At 40.9% G+C, this 7,500-nt stretch overlaps 1 protein-coding gene across 4 annotated transcripts in view; it reads right to left on the minus strand.

The window, feature by feature from the left end:
- The window catches only part of gria4a (glutamate receptor, ionotropic, AMPA 4a), an 84,009-nt gene that overhangs the window by 51,162 nt on the left and 25,347 nt on the right, over positions 1-7,500 (minus strand). The window lies entirely within an intron of this gene.

Consider the following 7,500-nt stretch of genomic DNA (forward strand, 5'->3'; position numbering starts at 1 on the left):
ATGTGTACGTTTTAATTTTTGCGTGTACTGTATACATGTGTTTGTATATGTGAGTGTGCACATGTATGTGTATGCAGAGTAACTAAATGACAAAAAAGAACAGGTGAGGTAGTGTGTTTATATAAGAGTATTAGCTGGTTTATATAAAACTGAAGTATGGCTCTGAGCATGCATTTAATGACTCAAGCAGATGCAGTTTGAAACCAGCGATGTCTCTTAAAACAGAGACACACACACACACACACACACACACACACACACACACACACACACACACACACACACAACCCGAGCCTCAACCCGTCTCAGCTGCCATGGCTCCTCCCACCACCCCCTGATATCCTCTGCGGTAGCCCACCACACCTCCACACCAGCCAACTGCTTCTCTGTTGCCCTTGATGGAAGTTCTCGTGCGGGATGGGTTTCGGATACACGCACACCGTCAAGACCAGACTAGGACTTCTACAAAACCGGACTAGACATTGATTACTTATTTCTTTATTTTGATTAATTCATTAATTTATTTCTCTCTCTCTCACTGCTTATTCTGATCCTTATTGTTTATATTGTTGCTATCTTAGTGTCCGTTGATGGCCAGAGGAGGATGGCCTCCCCCTTGGAGTCTTGGTTCCTCTCAGGGTTTCTTCCTCGTGCTCTAGGGAGTTTTTCCTTGCCGCTGTTGCCCTTGGCTTGCTCACTGGAGGCTTTGATATTTGTAAAGCTGCTTTGTGACAACGGCTGTTGTATAAATAAATTTGACTTTGACTTTGACTTGATGTTTTCCAGTTCTTTGTTGTCATTTGGTTTGAAGCAACAAACTCATTTTCTGAAATGACAAACTCAACTTTCTGTGTAGTGATCAAACACCACCTCTCATACTGCCTAATACATTTAACCACCAACTCAACATCCTTCTGCATCCTTACTTTCTCTCTCTCTCTCTCTCTCTCTCTCTCTCTCTCTCTCTCTCTCTCTCTCTCTCTCTCTCTCTCTCAATTCAACAATAGTTTATTGGCATGAATGTTACAAGTTACATTAGTAACATGTAAATGAAGTTAAAATATGGAAGAAAAATCCTGGTTGTCACTTAGGCTGTGACAAGATGCCACAACTCTTGCTCCTTGAATAATCAGCCCACTCTTCTCTGCCAAGATACAGGCCAGTTTTTCTGTATTGGTGCAATCTAGAGAAGTCTCACCCCCTCCAGCTCTGCCACTGTCTTTCTCTGTGTTTCTATCTCTTTCACTGGCAAAAGCTGAAACATTCACTTCTGACAGCTCACTGGGTCTCATTAGCATGAGCATAGGTGCCATTTACTCTGGGGACACTGTCCCGACACTTTTTGTAAGTGTACTCTGAAAATATTAACGTTTCCTCAACAAGCTATCCTTCGCTTAAATTAAACAAATAATAGGCTTGTTTAAGTCAATAAATAGAAACATTTGATCCTAACAGAATCAGAAAGCATTTGTGCTTATATTTATATGATACGAACATAAGCACAAATATACTTATGTATATCTGCTTATAAAAATGGCATAAGTGATGTTTCCAGAATCATTAATAAACAGAAAAAAATTGTACTACAAATATATTTTAAACCACAGTTATGACACTTGTATTGTTCAGTGCAGATAGGCTTGACAAATGTGACCATAAAACTTTTTGTGAACATCCTCATTTCAGTTCCAGCACTTATTTGGTTTTGTTAGCAGTCAAGAACCACTAGGCATGATTTCAATCACATGAAAAGCTACGTGACTTGATGAATTCAAATGAACATTGCATTTTTATGAAAAGATAAAACGAATTGTTGATCAATGCCGCTCTGCTACTTTGTGTAATGCCAAGGCTTGAGAAATTCATGCAAATGTACAATGAAAAATCCAAAATGCAAATCCAACAGAGAAATGTAATACTGAACACAGTTCTTCAAAGCTACTTACTAAAACAGATCTAGCCTTTCCACCTGCTACTCACTACTGCCACCAGTGGACTGGTAATTACTACATATCACAACATCCTCCTTTTCTGAAACATATACTGTAATATATATGTATACTATATTCTATAACTGTAATGAAAAACGTTTACTATAACAAGTGTTACATAAGACATTTACAAACTGTGACTTAAAAAAAAACCTCATTAAACACAAAATAAACATTATTCAGAAATGGTCCAAATTCAAGTCTTTTTCAGTGTATCAGGTGCCTTGTCTACAACTGTTGATGACCGCGGTGATGCAGGGGCTCTGGATCTATTTCACATAGGCTGTTCTTGGAATGTGTCTTATGTTTTCAGACTCCTATGGTTTCTCCTTAGAGTTTGTCCATCCTCTGTTATGACTTAGCATATAAGGGACTTAAAGTCACATACTGAAAGTCATACATTTCTGCAAAGGCTAGGACCTCCGTACCATTGAAACATGGGCCATTGCCACTGTACACAGTCTGAGGGATGCCCTGTCTTGCAAAGACTAATTTCATATGTTTGATTATACAGGAAGTGGACATAGTTGGAAGCGGTGTAATCTCAGGATAATTTTACAGGTAATCAATGACCAGCAGGTAAGTTTTCCTTTCATTGTTAAATATGTCAGTATCCACTTTCTGCCAAGGGTTGTCTGGTATATCTGCAAGAGTCATTGGTTCCTTTGGCTGTTTATTTCATGCAAGCTGCACAGCTTTAAACCATTTGGTCAATGTCAGCATTCATTCATTAAGTCCATTCAGTCAATGTCAGCATTCATTCCTAGCCAATAAAAAGCAGTTCTGGCCCTCCAATTGCATTTTTCAGTTCTGAGGTGTCCTTCATCTATTCTATTTAGCATGTCTCATTTCAAGGACTATGGAATGACAGTCTTCTTCTGTCTAAGCAAAAGTCCATTTACCACACTCAGCTCAGCTCTAATGTTGTGCAATTGCTGACTTGAACCCTTGGGCCAAATATTGTTTATATATTTTATGACTTGTTGTAGGATACTGCCTTTTGCAACTTTATTTGCAAGTAGGTTGGTAGTTCAGTAGTTAAGGTACTGGACTACTAATCAGAAGGTTGCTGCCTCAAGCCTCATGAGTGCCAAATTACAATTGGTGAGCTCCTGAGCAAGGCCCTCAACTGCTTGAACTGTACTTGGTCACAAATGAAAGTTTCTTGGGATAAAACATGGGTCTGGATGGAATTCTCATTGTGTTGCTGCTCAAAACAGGGCTTGTTCTGACAGAAGAATGTCATTCCCAGGGGTGTAGATCAATTCAAAATCAGTTGTAAAATTTCATCAGTAACCTTTGGATTCATAGAAACATTTTGCTCAGATTTTTCTTAACGATTGTTATTAACAGCTTGTAGTCTGTTTCTGCCACAAATATTGGTAGGCTGTATACATAGCTGTGGAACTTCTCCATCCCACATACTAGACCCAAGTGTTCTTTTTCTATTTGAGCATAGTACCAAATAGAAAAGTCATCATTCTTAAGGCATATGCAGCTGGCTTCCCACTGTTACCATTTACTTGGAGTAGGACTGCACCTAATTCACTTTTGATGCATCTGTAGATATCTTTGTAGGTCTCGATGGATCAAAGAAAGTCAGTACTGGCTCTGTAGTTAAAATGGTCTTCAGACGTCACCATTCTTTCTCAAGTTTGGCAGTCCACTTGAACTCACTGGTGTTGTGCGAACAGCGCTCTCAGGTACACTGTTTTTAAAGATAAGTTCTGAATTTTCCAGTGAATTTTCCAGTGAAACTGATCATTTGCATCATTGATCAATAGTCTTATTTTAGTCTTTTTGTATTGGTATGGGCATATCAATGATCTCTTGAACCTTGATGCTGTCTGGCTTCACACTAAATTCAGAGAGATTATCCACAAGGAATGTGATCTACCTAACACCAAAGTGACACTTCTCCCTATTTAATTTCAAACTATACCTCTGGATACTCTGCAGTACTTTGGTAAGCCATTCATTTTGCTGCTCCAGTATTGACCCCCATAGCACAATGGCATCAACATATACACATACACTATCAATGCCATCAGTAATGCGCTCCACTGTACTGTACAGTAGAAAATCTGTGTAGCCAATAAGATTCCATATGGAAATCCAAGGAAACAATATCAGCCATATGTATTGAATATGCAGGGGTTTTGCTACCCTCATACAACTTTAGCTGCCAGAACACCTGGGATGTGATAAGTTTTTTTTGTTTGTTTTTTTTAAATCTTTGCTCCTGCATTCTCACTTGTGATTTCTTCCCTTTTAGGAACTTGGAAATGCCCTCTCTTAGCATTTGCATTTTAAATCTTTTGGATCTACGCATACACCTAGATTGCTATTTGGCTTTTTGAGTTTCAATTTGTTGCCCATTGGAATCTGAGAGCTGTGCAGCCTAGTGTTGAATTCATGGTTTTACTATCATTGCTCAGATATCACTCTGACAAATCAAATTGGCCTTTTCCCCAGTGTCCAACATACGGGAAATTACAGTTCCATTCATGCACAATGACTCTATATCTCAGCACTGTTTACATGGCTCTGTTGGGTATGTGTTGGCAGGTAATTGTCAAGGCTAACCATGCCCACAAGAAATGTGTCACTAAGGTTGGCCTCTTCTACTGCACGCACACGCACATTTGCCAAAGGCTGGACAATTCTTTGGAGCATGTCTTGTGCCACATCATCTGCAGTCAAACATGTCTCCTTCCTTGTGTTGTTTCATTTAGTTTGACCAGTGATTCTGTATTTTTTCTGATAACACCAATTACTGCAAAATCACAACAAGAAAGTCCAGGTCAGAACCAGAGGCAAACAGGGAACAGGCAAACAGATCCAAATTCTAAAAGCTTAAATACAATGTCCTTTCGAGCACTGCAGAACGACGTCAAGGTGTGGATGGAGTGCTTGTCGTACAGCCCGAAGATGGCAAACACGGCCCGAGAGTACTGGGAACAGACTGCAGAGAGAGGGGAGGTTTTAGTGACATATTGAGGTAGGTAGGGAAGCCCCACGTTTCCTGTGGCACTGAGTGCCATGTTATCTTGTTTGTTCCAGTTTCATTCTGTTCCCATGATGATGTCTACCATGTCATATTATTTTGGATTCTGTCTCTGTCCTCATCTTGTGTGATTGTCTGCCCTTTATTGGTTTCAGCCATCATAAGTTTCTTTTCATTTATAACCTGTTGTAACGAATTAGACTCAGACACAGCAGAGGGATCCATGTGCAGGGAACTAACAAACCATTCAAAGGCCAGAGGCAGGAATCACAGGTTAGATGTGCGAGGGTCAGAATATACTGGGATCAGAGACAGGCCGCAGTAAAAATCCAAAATTCACAGAAAACAGGCAAGAGATCAAAAGACAAAACAGCAACAATAATACGGAATGGCTGGGTATGCACAAAAAGTCAGATGGCAATGACTCCCAAGTCCCGGAAGCTTTATATAGCAGTGATGAAGATGAGCTGCAGGTGAGTGAGTGCTATGACGATCACTAGAATTCTGGGGCTGAGGAGGTGGCCAAACGTGTGCATTGAGGCACCATCACTGACACCCGTGTTCTTGTGTTGGTTGTTGGTATTATGAATTGTGGCTATCTCTGTTGTGCCAATTTCTGTGTGCATGGTAATATTGTCACTATTGTTCATATTGTTATCTCCATGTTCTTTTTATGTTTTTTTTTTGTTTTATGTTTCTTCCTGTTTATCCAATATGTTTTTGTAACTCCATTGACTCCTGATACTTTGACCAAAGACTGTTCCAAGTCTACTATAAAGGATTTGCTCAAAATAGACATTTATCATCTCTGAAAATATGTCTTGCCTTCACTCACTCAATGCTACATCAGCAAACAGGGAAAGAAGATCACAGAATGACAAAAATAACAGGAAAACAAATACTCTGAAAAACAGCAACAAGAACTCGCATTTGAGTGCATTTTAATTTAAGTAGATTTCAATGATTAAAATCTATTAAAGGCAGGTATACAGAATAGTGCCAGGCCTTACAGTAGCAATATATCCCCCTGGGGGAGGGAATGAACACAGGACAACCCATCTGGGGGTCACAGAGTAGGATGAGAGAAGGATCCAAGAGGGTTCTGAGATGTTGACTGCTGGAACCCAACTCCTCTCCCTTACACTTCACTACATTCTGGTGGGACTCCAGAACAGTACAGAATGAGCAGGCAGGAGTGCTATCCACACCCAGAGGATGGGGGTCCACTGGTGGTGTCACTTCATCTAGTGGAATAGAGACACAAACCCAGCCTAAAATGGGAGACATGATAACTTGGTGAAATAATCTAGTGATGGGGTAATTGCAACCACTTAAACATGGGATAATTGTAAACACCCCCAGATGGGTCACTCTGTGTCCAGTACCTAATCTTATGGAGTATATTTAAGTGCCTCACAAGCTGTGTACTCAGCTACCAACATGGCAAGTGGAGGGTAAAATCAGGGGTGGATAGCCTGGTAAGGGGGGGGGGGGGGGGCTCACCGCACAACTCTATCTGGAATTTAGCCATGTCCCCTAGAAAACATGTGTGGACTTCCATACTTGTTCAGCATTTTGAACAGTTCATTAACCACTGGAGCCTCCTGTTGTCCAGAATCATAAGGGAAAAGGGGAGACTGACAAATACACTGAAAGAGAGAGTCCAGTAGAAGCAAATTGCAATGAGGTGGGTGTAATCAGTTTGGCTCGGAACTGGACCCATTCTCATTGCTGGTCATGGCAGTGGGTTTTCAATAACCTGCTCCTGATTGCCTTTTCCCACCTGCCTGTTAGACTGATGGTGCTGTCCAGAGGTGAGGCTTACAAGAACTCCTAGTCCATGAATGCTTTCCAGACCCTGGAGGTAAACTGGAGTTCCAAGTTAGTCCTTAGGGATCCTGAAAAAATGTAACACATATGTAAACCTCCACAGCTTGGAAGGGTGTAGGGACAGACAGGAATGGAATGAGCCTGCATTAGAAAAATTAATCCACCACTAACACAACTGTTTGTCCATTAGAAAGAGGTATGACCAGTCTGTCTGGAACTGGGACTGGTTCTAGCTTATTTGCTGTACATGGGTCCTTGCTTTGGTCACAGAGGAAGCATAACTACATGTATGCTTGAGGGATGGTCACCAGTAGCACTCTGACAAGAGGTGGGTGGTGTGTATAATACCTGTGTATCTTGTAGCAGAAGACTTTTATTCCCATCCATTTAGGTGGCTATCACAGGCCAGCGGTACATGGAACCAGTGGGGCAGGCCTCTGGTACAGGTTCTGCAGGGTGGACTCACTGATGTTATCATTAATCTCCCAGACCACAAGGTGGGATAATGTCTCTCTGGTTGGCTGAATTCCTTTCCATTGTGAAGACAGGATAGAGTATCTGTTTTCTCATTCATAGAGCTTGGTCAATAAGTTATTACAACACTGAGTCTTGACTACATTTACAGCATTTAGCTGACACTTTTATCCAAAGCGACTTACAACTATGACTGAG

The sequence above is a fragment of the Electrophorus electricus genome, chromosome 15, assembly GCF_013358815.1.
Source record: "Electrophorus electricus isolate fEleEle1 chromosome 15, fEleEle1.pri, whole genome shotgun sequence".
Lineage (NCBI taxonomy): Eukaryota > Metazoa > Chordata > Actinopteri > Gymnotiformes > Gymnotidae > Electrophorus > Electrophorus electricus.